This window comes from Pelmatolapia mariae, linkage group LG4 (assembly GCF_036321145.2).
Source record: "Pelmatolapia mariae isolate MD_Pm_ZW linkage group LG4, Pm_UMD_F_2, whole genome shotgun sequence".
NCBI lineage: Eukaryota > Metazoa > Chordata > Actinopteri > Cichliformes > Cichlidae > Pelmatolapia > Pelmatolapia mariae.
The window spans coordinates 11,075,507-11,088,018 of record NC_086230.1 but is presented as its reverse complement, the minus strand read 5'-3'; positions in this window follow the sequence as shown (position 1 = coordinate 11,088,018).

Here is a 12,512-nt window from a genome sequence, read left to right as displayed (position 1 = left end):
AGCTGCCATGTTGTCCCGCCATCTTGAATACGGTGGCCAAAAGGGACATCACAGTTCACGTTAGGCTCGAGTGTCCTAAAAATCATTCTGATAAATGATTTGATTACATTCTCACATTGAGTATTTTTTGCTAACATCCACTTTAAAGAAATTATTATGGGATACAATCTAAATGTAATATTTTGATTTCTGTTAACTGACTAAACCATGTTTGTCCTACAGTGGCCACCTTAGCTAGGATTATGCACTTAAATGAGAGGGGTAAGAAACAGAACTTAGATAGTCAATAGATTGCAGATTGCAGTCAACTATCTATAAATCTAATAGTGAGATTTTATACACTGTACCTTTAACATTTTCTTCCTCTACTTCTGCTGCTTTTTGATTGCACATATTTGCAAACACCATTAAAAACAAACAAACAAAAAAAATTCATGATCCACTTGCTGCCCATCACATGCTGGCAGGTTAGTTAGTTGCCAAGGTACCCCCATTATGTGTTTCCCACCTATATTCTTCACTTCCATCTCGTTGCTTTTAATCTCTTGCACACACCTTGACACTGATTAATGCATGATTTATACTTCTGCAACGAATCCATAGAGCCTACAGCGTAGCCCATGCAAGAGTCTGATGGTGCTGACAGCATTTATACTTGTGCTGGAGCAATTCGATTGCTCTGTGGAGTTCAAGTGGATCCATTCTCTTTCGTTCAATTTGAAAAATGGAAGAAGAAGAACTGTCAGAGAATGGATGGATGTAGAGCTCACTTTGGTTGCCCTCATGCTGACAAAAACGCTCTGACCCATAGAGGTACGGATATAAGATTCTGTGGTTTGTAGCAGACAGTGGCAGCTTAAAAATGAAGCCAGCATGTGTCGGCTGAACTGTTGCTACCAGGAGGGATCCATGCTTTCATGTCCTTTACTCTAAATTCTGACCCGGCCATCTGAATGTCGCAGTAGAAATGGAGACTCAGCCAGTCTTCTACTGTCCAACTTTATGAGTCTATATGAACTATAGACTCAGTTTGTTGTTCATGGCTTGCAGGAGCATCATCCGGTGTTGGTTTTCTGCAGTTGTAGTTAATCAGCTTCAACGTTTGATGTGTTGTGTATTCAGAGATGCTCTTCTGCAAACTGTGGTTGTAACAAATAGTTATTTGAGTTACTGTTCTTTCGTATTGGCTCAAAGCGGTCTGGCTGTTCTCTGATCTCTGACGTCAACCAGAGAATATTTCCTCTTTTTTAGACCATCATCTGTAGATCCCAGTAGATCAGCAGTTTCTGAGATACTCAGACCAACTTGTCTGGCGCCAACAACCATACCACATTAAAAATCACCAAAATCACCTTTCTTCCCCATTCTGCTTTGCACTGATTTGCTGCCATGTGACTGGCTGATTAGACATTTGTGTTAACAAGCAGGTGAACAGGTGTAGCTAATAAGTGGCTGGTGACCATATATATGAGTTCTTTTCTGGTTTTTCAGACTGTAGGTTAAGATAGAGATGGCTGAAGGGCTGCATGTATGCTTAAGTCCTACGCTGCCTTCACCCTATCTCCAGTTGTATCTCAATCAGCAAGTATCTTTAGACATGCTCTGTTTTCTTTTTTCTTTTCTCTTTTTGTTGTTCTTTTCTCCTGTGCCTGTTTAGTGTGTGTGTGCGTGTGCACGCTGCTCCTTTAGTCAATAGTGGACTCAATCAGGGCTCCATTTTGGCAGTCCAGTAATGAAGCTGTTGGTTGTGATAAAATGGAGGAAAAGTCCAGCTTCCTCTGCTGAGCTGCAGAGCCGACCACAGGAGACACATTTTCCACCGCTGTCCGTTCATGACTGTGCTTTTAAAGAGCTGGTAAAGGTGTGTGTGTGTTTTGAATTCCTGTGTGTCAGCGTGTAATTAAATCTTTGCTGACATAAAGTGAGTGTGTGTCCCTGCTTCATGGTGAGAGCAGCAGTCAGAGGGGTTCAGACGCCTCTCTGCTTTCCCTTAAGGACCGGCATCAGCATAACACACACACACACACACACACACACACACACACACACACACACACACACACACACACACAGGGCAAGACAGAGAGGTACCAGGCATCCTTAAACACACACTGCATTACCATACACACCTTCCTGTGGGTGTGTCAGCATGTAGCGCTCTGATTGGACAACAACATACAAATGGAAACATTCTATTGGCCGAGGCTTCATTGCAGCTTGTGCAGGGGGCAGAAGCGCGTGCGTGTATCTGTGTATGTGAGCGTTTTGAACTCATTACTTCTGAACCTGCCCCCTCTCACCCACCTCCCTCAGCTTCTCCAGGCAGCCTTGCATGTATGTGTGTGTGTGTGTGTGCGCGCGCGCGCGCGTGTCGCACAGTTTCCCAGGAGACAGGTATCTGAGTGAGGGGGCGTTCAAATGCACGCTGAGCGCAACAGTTTGAAAGGCTTGTTATTCAGACTGGAGTCTGCCCACAGACTTTCAGAACTCTGTGTTTGTCCTTCAGTGAAAGAGACAAGGACTTTTCTGCATTCAGTTCCAGCTCTAACAAAGCGCTTCCCCTCCTTACCTCCATCCCTCTCTTAGTTGTGCTTTTTCCCCCCTTCCATCATAAAATGTCTTGCGTCTCTGTGCCGTCGTCGCTCTGCTTCATGGTCACAAACGGAAAAGGAACAGCTTCACTTTTTTTTAACACCTGCCACTGAGTTTCTTACATTTGCGTCGCATTAAAGTGGCTTCAACAATCATTTTCATCAAGGCAGCGCATTAAATAGCCACACACGTAAGCGCCACCTGTAGGGATGGACCTGTAGAGCGCGATCACGTGCCTGCTTTGGTTCTTCAGCCTCGCTCTCACCGCTTTCAGCTGCAGAAAATCTCCCAAGATCCACTACGTACAATTTCAGCTCTGCACAGCTGACAGATACAGTCAGCCAGCTGGTTTTAGCAACTTAAATAAATAAATAAATAAATCTGGTATTAATCTCAGGAGTTGATGGAGACTAAAAACAGATGAAAGCAGAGTAAACCTCTGACTTCTGTGCAGTCATCAGGTGGTCCCAAACCCTCCTGAATCACAATGTTTCCCTCATATCAGCTCGTCGTGTTTACCAAATATGTAACGACTTGATTAAACATGTATATATTACTCCCGATCAGATTCATCCTGCTTCAGGTGTCTCCGTGTTTCACGCTTTTGCAAAGCTGCAGAGATCCAACAGCGTGGAAGTCCTGCTGAGCTGCAGATGCAGGATGGTGCAGATTTATCTGACATGTCTGTGAGTGCGCATTCTTTGCTTTCTCTGGCGTTTGATCTCCTCTCACTGCGTCTCTCGTTCTTCTCCCTCTTGTGATAAATCTGAATGTGAAAAGACAAATATTAGTTCAGAGCGCGAAGCCACGTAGCAGAGTGTGTGCGCGCGCGCCGTGCGTGCACGTGCGTGGTCTACTGCATATCAATTAGCTATCTATTATTCATGCTGACAGTGTAATGAATGAAACATCACAGGCTTTGTATTTCAGGCATGTTTACTTGTCTCTCACTCTCTCTCACACACACGCAGCTGTCGTTGTGCGTATTTAGACAGGAGAAGCAGTGTGAGCTCAGTCCCATTGTAGCCGCGAGGGCGAGGTGGCGCCCGCTGATGATGTGACAGCTGAATCCAGCCAAAGACAACCAGCTCATCGTAATTAAGAGGGAAGGACATCATTTGGACTGAGAATGAGGGAGGGATGGTTTAGTTTGCAGAATCTCTCTCAGCAGCGTCCTCAAACTGGTCCAGGTGCCAAAATCCAGAGAAGAGTTGAGTTCATAAAAATGTCCATGTGCTGGTCTGCCCTCATTTGTTATCGTGGGCTCAAAGCAACCAGAGTGGAGGCTGAAGCATCTGCTCTGTGGGCGTTTTCCCCCCGGGTTTTGCCTCTGAGGCGACATTCTGTTCAGGCTGCCCTCACCCTCATGATTGGTGGAGGTTGTTAGGACCCACGTGAGAGGTCGTAGAGACACAGAAATGTCAGTTTTAAAGGGGGGAAAACTCAACGTGAAGTTTGTTTTTACACAGGAAACTACGAGGATGATTTAAAAACAAAGAGGCATGACACATTCTTGGCAAGACCAGAAGTTGCCTAACAAAAACTGTACGTGTGGTTTTGAGTGACATTAATAATGTATGTTTACTTGGTGTCAGGCTCTTCCTTTTCTTTGTTTGTTTTTATTACCAGGCAACAAAAATAAGTACACTGTAATTACTTATTTCTAAATAAAGAAGTGTATTTTTCTAGCGAAGAGAGCGTGTTTTGTGTTATGCGTGTTCATTATTATATTTAATCATGTAATGACGTGCCTTCTTCGCCATGTTTCGCTTGAAAAAATCATTTTAATCTCAACGGACTTCCTTTTTAAATAAAGTTTTAATTAAAATAAAGCAAATAGAAATAATTAACTAAATCGATTTTTTTCCATTTACCCTGTTCAGGGTTGCAGGATTGTTGGTGCCTGTCCCAGCTGCCATAGGGCGAGAGGTGGGGTACACCCTGGACATATCTCCAATCCGTTGGAGAGCTCACACAAAGAGCAGACAGCAACTCACACTCACACCTATGGCCAATTTAATTATAATCATAACAGCAGTCATATATTGAGGCTTTATATTGAGCAAGCACTTGGCGACAGTGGGAAAGAAGAACTCCCTTTAAACAGGAAGAAACCTCCAGCAGAACCAGGCTCAGGACAGGACAAAGACACGGTGTGGAAGAGAGACAGAAATTAATAAATTTTTTTTACTATTTATTATATTATTTTTTAATAAAATAATCGAAGAACCACAGTGGTCCTATAGATACACTGAAGCCTATTAGGCTATTTATTACTGCTATTATTTTAATGTTTATAAAGTCTATCTCATCACGTTCAATAACATTATATTTAGTTTTAAAATAAATGAAATGAATATGTACAAAAAATCTATTTAGTTAGCTCTCATGTTGAAACAGCTCTGGTATAATTGTGGCATAATGAAAAATTGTAATGGAGCAGGATCACAGAAAGGGAGGACTGAAAATGAAAACCAATTTTTCTGGCTTGATTTTTGTTTGCTCTGTGGACTGCTGCTTAAGGACACGGTGTTAAAAATCAGAGGAAAATTGAACAAGAAGAAAAGATTAGTCAAAAAGAAACCCAGATGGATTTTCAGTATATCCAACATTTGTCTTCCCTGTTCTGATAATTAAATATCTTTAAATATATTTAAAGAAAAAGCATTTTATACACAGCTAAACAAAATCTAGAAGGTTCCGCAAGTTTAAGAAGCCCAAGCTAGCTTTGGCTGCAACATGTAAGGAAAAAAAAACATGTTGTGGTCTCAAGAGCCGAATTTGTTTTCAGGATAACTGTGGGCATGACTCACCTACTTAAGCTGTATTTATGGCTCAGTGTTGAGTTGCTTTAAAAAGATACCTTTTTAGCTTTTGTGGAAAGTACCTTATATTTAAAGCTTGTTTTTTTAGCAAACTAAAATTAGCATCCCAGTGAATATCACAGTAAATTAGCTATGGACCATGCTACTGAACTAGCCAGCCCTTGCTGACTGATAACTCCCAGCTCTGCTCAGTCCTCCAAATATAGCCACAAAAAAGGCAAACCAACGGATGGCGAGACATTGGGTGCTTCTGTCTTTTATTTACAGTCTATGGTGAGATTATTACATTTATTATATTAATTTAGAGTTGATTATCGATATCTTAGAGGTTGGTATCTGAATAAAAAACCTACAGGAGAATGTCAAAAAATAATGCTTAAATATCTTAAAGTCCTTTTGGGAATACAATCTCACGCTTGTTTGTTATAAATAACTTGTTTTTTAAGTCCTACAACCTGTTTGGATTAATTCAACTTCATAGTCATGACATTAAATTTGAATTTTATTATTTAAAGTAGCAGAGGGCTGAAGCGTTCGCCAGCTCAATGCTGCCACCTGTAGGCCAGAGCTCACATTCATATCCTGAAAAGTTTACTGTCATATTTCATCTTTTATATGACAGATTTGTATTATTGTCTTCTATCCATCTCGCATATGAGACAATTCAGAGCATTGTGTCTCTTATCAGGAGGCCTCCATCTGTCCCTGTAACCAATCCACCGTCACTCAGCCATCGCCTCTCCTTCCTCCTTCTCCTCATTCCTCCATACCGTCACGCTGTAGCCATTGTTCTTTATCTTGTCTTTCTCTTTTGCTCTCTTCTAGTTCTTTCATCTTCATTAAGTCAGAAGTCGCGATGCTACTTTTTCTGCCATTTTTCCTTTGGCTGAACAACAATTTAAAAAAAAGACTTGATAGCAAATAGCAGCCTGGTGGTTGGAGATTTGCTGTATGGCAATTATTTCGAACCCCTGCTGTCTCTTTATCAGCATAGATACCACGTATTAGTTTGTGTTTGTCTTCCTTGCTTTAAGCATTGAGTTTGTTTAGTCAAATCTGTGGTCCATTAATAAGCAACCCTAGAATGGAAATGAAGGATGAACCGCAGCATAGAGAAAAAGACGAGTGATCCCTCCTCAGGGAGGCATGGAGATACAGCAAGGAGGAAGCAGGCGTATGAACGAGCATAGTTTACATGTTCTGATGCTCAGATAGGATGCTGCAGATTGTTACAGATAATTGCATACAGCGCGATCAGGGTGCTTATTTCCTACATTCCTCTCATAGCTTCTGATAATGTTCTTGCAACATTTTAAATTTAGCTGTGACCATGAAATGCCGAACAACAACAGAAAGACTAAAAGTAGGACATCGACAGTCACATGCAAATAGCTCGTTACTAGAGGTGCATACAGAGACATCATTATCTCTCTGTGTATCTGTTCAGCCAGAAAAACGAGAACAGACGACTGGAAGAGGTTGATCTGTTATGTCTTCATGTAATGTTTTCTGGAATGCAATTGTTGTACTTTATATACCAGCATCCAGTAATGATGAAATGTCTGTAGTAATGTATCAGTTACTGTATTTAATATTTCATATCTCTCTGTCTCATGTTTTTTTTTTAACCAAAGTTTTAAAAACTGCCTGAACCCCACAACCACCACACCCTTCAAACCAAAAGTGAAAAAATGTATGTGTCAGGTATCCAAGAGGTTTATGGAGGGAATACAGGATGATCTGATCTATCAGAGATGCTCTTATCGATGATTTGTAGAGAAAAGATGTGCATCGGGAAAGATCCAAAAATATACAAGTTAATGGATCTGTCAGGAGTCCATGATGTTTACCGGGGCCCCTTCACGGAGTTCTGATCTTCCACAGATGGTTGTGTTATATTGTCCTGATGTGATTACTGCAATTCATCAGTTCGAATACAAGATTCGTACATCGCAGAGATCATATGTCTAGCATAATGGAATCAAAGGGTTTTTCAGGAAACTGCGTACAGTTAATGGAAAGTTATAGAAAGACTAAAAGAAGATGTGACTGTGTTATTTTCACTGCTTTATAAATTGGATGATTCTGTTTTGCACACATGCACAGTCCTTCATGCCATACTGGTTGGTTAGCTGAAATAGAGAAGCCTTACAAATCAAGTGTTTAGTTTGTCATTCAATATGAAAATCAGGTACTGTTTTTGTCTATTTTTCTTTTTTTCTTGAACTTTAATTTCATTTTAATGACAAAACTGTAAAAGCACACGTCTCTTAAACCATCAGCAGTTACTCCAAACTTCCCCAAGTTGTTACATGACTCTGGAGTGACAGAGTGACAAACACATCCTGCTGTGACAAATAGTGTGTCTGATGAGATGTTTGGTACAAGGCAGGTCAGCTACTTGTGTCCCTGACTTCAGCCCAAGTTTAATTGGACTGGTGTTTGGGACGAGGTCAAACAGTCCTCTGCTTATCAGCAAATACACTTAACTTTCATACACAGGATGTATGCGACCACGCCCTATAGGCACCACTGGCACCTTATATGGTGTAGTATGTGAATGCACTGGAGTCTCTACTTTTTGGAGAGTGGTCAGAGATATTACTTATCCGCTGTCTCCATCTATCCTGACTTTAAATTATTTGCATCAGCTGTCATTGCACAAAACCCAGAAGTGCATTTTTGTGGACATGACAGCTGCTTCAAAGATGGCTTGCTTAATCATCATCAGAGCTAACGTTTATCGATGTTGCTTATCACTCTCCTCATCTATGTTGCTCCATTCCTCTATTTCTGGTTCCTGTGGGTTTGTCATTTGCTTAATCTTTCTCTGTGGTTTTACTGAATGTGTGACAATATTTGTTCAAATGGCAATAAAAATGAGATCACAAAAAAAGAACAGCATCTAAGCGTGCCAGCTAGTTAGGTTTACACAGATTCCTGGAAGCAGCAGGTTCTCCAGACAGCTCGGTCGACTTATCTACCTCAGGAAAAAACAAAACATCCGTCTTCAGGTCCCTGAGGAGTGACTTGGGTACCACCTTGAATCTGCCTTACCTTGGGGACCAATGATCAAGGACTGGTCAGATATTTTGACCACATACGGACAGCTACTGTGAACACATGTTTCTACTGCTTTATTTGACCTAAAGGTGTCCAACAGTACAGCTTTGAGAACCTGCACACACATAAACAGAAATGAATGAGCCCCACTGACTGGACAGTCTGTACTCCGGCCTCCACTGTGCACTACTGAACCCCTTAAATCCGTCTGTGTCCTCACTGCAGTGATTAACCTTTTTTTGCTTGAACATATGGAGTGTAGACTTCCACCCAGTGGACAGGGGAGCCACCGGGACATTTACTCCTGGAGTTCAGCGAGCAGCCTGTTTGAGTCACCAAGGCTGCTTCAGAGTTCAACATCTTCACAAATCAGCTGTTTCTGTCTCTTGAATACGAAAGCACTTTAAAAGCTTAATGGAAATCCAGATTCCACACCAGCCTGTTGGCTTTCCCTAACCAAGAACAGTCACCTGACCAGGTGTGTGGGACGTGGGGAAAAACCGTGATACAAGGGTCATTATTTAGTCTTTCAACTGTGTGTCTGAAAATCTGAAAATACAACACCACAAATAAAATCCATAACTGAACTTGATCGCACTGATATTTTAACAGTTTTCCACAGTTATTTGCTGTGTTATAGGAAACACACAGACTGACTCCATCTTATGGCAACATTTATGGTAGTCTTCTCTGACCTGTTGGTTTTCTTGACAATCTCATTTTTAAGCCAATAAATACCTAACGTGGCATGACTTCATCTTATTGGATAAAACAAATGCTGACAAAGTTTAAGTTTGAGGACGTAATTTGCAGTTGACAAAGGTGATAAATTGCACTATATGTTACTGAAATACTGGGGTAGGGCTTCCAGAACAGTTTTGTTTTGTATCATATCAGATTTTATTGTAATTAAAAAACATTGTTCTCCTATTCCTCATTTATGTACAACCCTGGCAATAAAAGTGATTCTGATTCTGGTTACAGGGAATAGATGTAAGTTGCACAAAAGTGAGTGGTCAGCTCAGCAGTTTTGCATGTCTAGTGCTGGTTCCTCCTTCGCTGTTTGGGGTTTGATTCGCACCACAGAGAGAGTAAAGAAGAACAATTTTTAACGATGCGAAAACAGCGCTTGTTGCAATTTCACATCAGTAAAAATAAAGGATGCAAAAATAAGCGCCCCGTGGCACAGAATCACACTCTTTCTTGCAAGTTTCCTGCAACATGTGACAGATGTGATAGATAACGTTTCAAAGGAAGCAGTGGGCTGATGATGCACATGTTTAGAGAAATGAGCTGATACAAGGCTTCTCATTATGTGTTTAACTTCAGACTTTAAATTGCAGCATCCACACAACAACACTTTCACTCTCTTTCCACCTTTCTGTATCTCCTCCATCTTCCTCCCTCTCCTCCACTCTTCCTCGCTACGGTAATTGGAGCAGAGTGACTAATGATCAGTGGCTCTGTCACACACGGGAGACTTGCTTTCCCTGCAGCCACATCCAAAATTAGCACACACAGACACCTATGAGAACACAGGCGTACACAAGTCTGCGTGCAGACGTTTACAACCAAAAACCAGAAAGGTGCATGCACGCACTTGCAGATGAGCAGCTCCACAAGAGCGCTCTGACCTCTGTAACACAGCACACAGACGGAGGTGTCATTTGTCTCAGTGAAGCATTTCTGTGCCAAAAAGAGAAGTTTTTCTTTCCTTGCAGAGAATAAGATTGGTTGTTTGGAGCCCCTGATCTGCTGTAGATAGTGAAGTCCTGATACTGCATGGGACTAAATGCTGTGCTCTGATCTTGCGCTCTCTCTGCTGGATGGAAGCAGCAAATACAAATCAGCTTTCAAAAGCTGTTTTCTTTTCAGGAGCACTTTAAGAGTATTGCACTTGCTGGAATGAAGAAAACCACACTCTGTTTCATGTCTCTTCAGTTTCTTTCCTGCAGCAGGCTGCTAACTGACCCCAGATCACACAGCAACCAACCCACACCTGAAGAACAGAGCAGCTCCGGCATCAAACCTCCCTCTAGTGTTTCGTGTTGTGCACAAACCCAGATAATTCAGTGTTCAAACACTCGTAATCGTGGCTGGATTTGTACGAGCTCAAACGAAAGGAAAAAAAAAGATTTTGTGAGATTCGAGCTTTTGTGGTGCAGATTGGTGCTGCTCACAGCTGTTTAAACATGAGAAAAAAGGGGGAAAAAGAGCCAGATCCTAGCGACTGAATGTGGTTGCAATGTTCTTCCTGTTTTCACAAACACAAATTATCTCTGATCAAAACCATAGCATGCGAAAGTCTTATCTCCATTTCCATGACTGCAAAAATAGCAACACAAACAGCAGATGTTTGCTGAGGGTATGCGGGCAGATGGATCCTAAACCAAAAAGAGAACAGCATTTTTAGTTTAAGCCATTTTATTTTATTTTTTAATTTTTGCACATTTGCTCACAAATCTGCTCAGTTCCTACAATAATATCAGTCATGTTTTGACAGGTGAAGTACTAGATATCATTTTTAAAGGGTATCCTGTCCTTATTTACTTCAACATCCTATAAATTGTAGTCAGGAGAATGATCTCTGTTGAATCCTTCACTAATACAAAAGGATTTTGCATCAAAAGGCTGATTAGAGACCCAAAGCTCACACAATAATTTAGCCAAAAGTAGCTCGCGGCACCTCTTTGCAGAACAGGTCTTTACAGAGGACGTGCAAAGCCCTTAAACTCTTCTTTGTTTCTTCTGTTTCACAAATTGACTGTGAAATATCATCACGTTACAGTGTGTGCGTGCATGTCTGTGTATGCTCCATCCTTTTACACCATCTCAGTGTTTCACAGCGTGCAGTCACATGTTAAAGCCTGAAATAGTCAGTGTGACGTATTTCTAAAATATATATATATATATATCATAGTTTAAAAAAAGTGTTATGGAACAGTGTGGCTGAATTTATAAACAGAAACAGGAAGCCACATGATGGGTGGAAGATATCGGCCCCGATGGGTGAGATAAAATGTAGAATGAAAAGAGTTCCCGTGCTTCTGTTTCTGTTTTAACCAGGTCCCTGTTTTCATGAGGTTGAAAGTGAAAGTCATTGCAAAGCTGTGGAGTAACCTTCAAACTCCTTCACTTTCCATCACAGGCACAAACCTCCCCCTTGGGGATCTTTGCCCACTGCTCCTAGGCTCACTCTAATTGTCATCCAACTATTCCTTCTGCCTCTTTTGCCCCTTTTTATGTGATTTCTTGACACGCTTCCTCTTTGAGGAGCTTTCTGCTGTCATGTGTGATTTTGTCAGAGCTGTCTGAAATTTTCAGAGATTCATTTTTTCATGAAGCTCGTTCTTCTGTGAAACCCATCATGTGTCACTTTGGATAAAGGTGTCGGCTAATCCGAGAAAAGTCTACGACATGATGAAAGTCCAACATCACCAGTGGAAAAATTCCCGGAGTGTACATGCAATTCTTCTTGTAGTAGATTATTAATATAATTTTGCTGGATTAATTTTCTCAGCTGCTCCTATCAGCTGTGACAGCATGGCTGTCTTCATCCTGTTCTGATCCTGGAGACAACTTTTATTTTTCATTTTTTGGCACGTGGTTACAGTTAGGTCCCTAATTTGTCAGACAAGACACGATATTTCATAATTTTTATAGTGTTGCCTCTTCATACTACCTCCATGGATTCATTCAGACTGGTGTTGCATTAACTGTTTAGGAATATCAGCCATTTTTACACAAAATCCTCAAATTTCTAAAAGTTTTGCAGTTTGCTTTGGTTTATTGTCCATTTGCACATTAAATCGTTGTCCAGATAGTTTTGGAGCATTTGTCTGAATCTGAGCAGAGACTATAACCCTGTACACTTCACAAGCCATCCTGCTGCTTCTTTGCAGTCACATCGTCAATAAACACTGGTGAACTATTATCAGCCACACATCTCCATAACATCCTTCACCATGTTTGACAGATGATGCAGTACGCTTTAGATCCCGAGCAGTTTCATCAAGTTTATCTTGGTTTCAT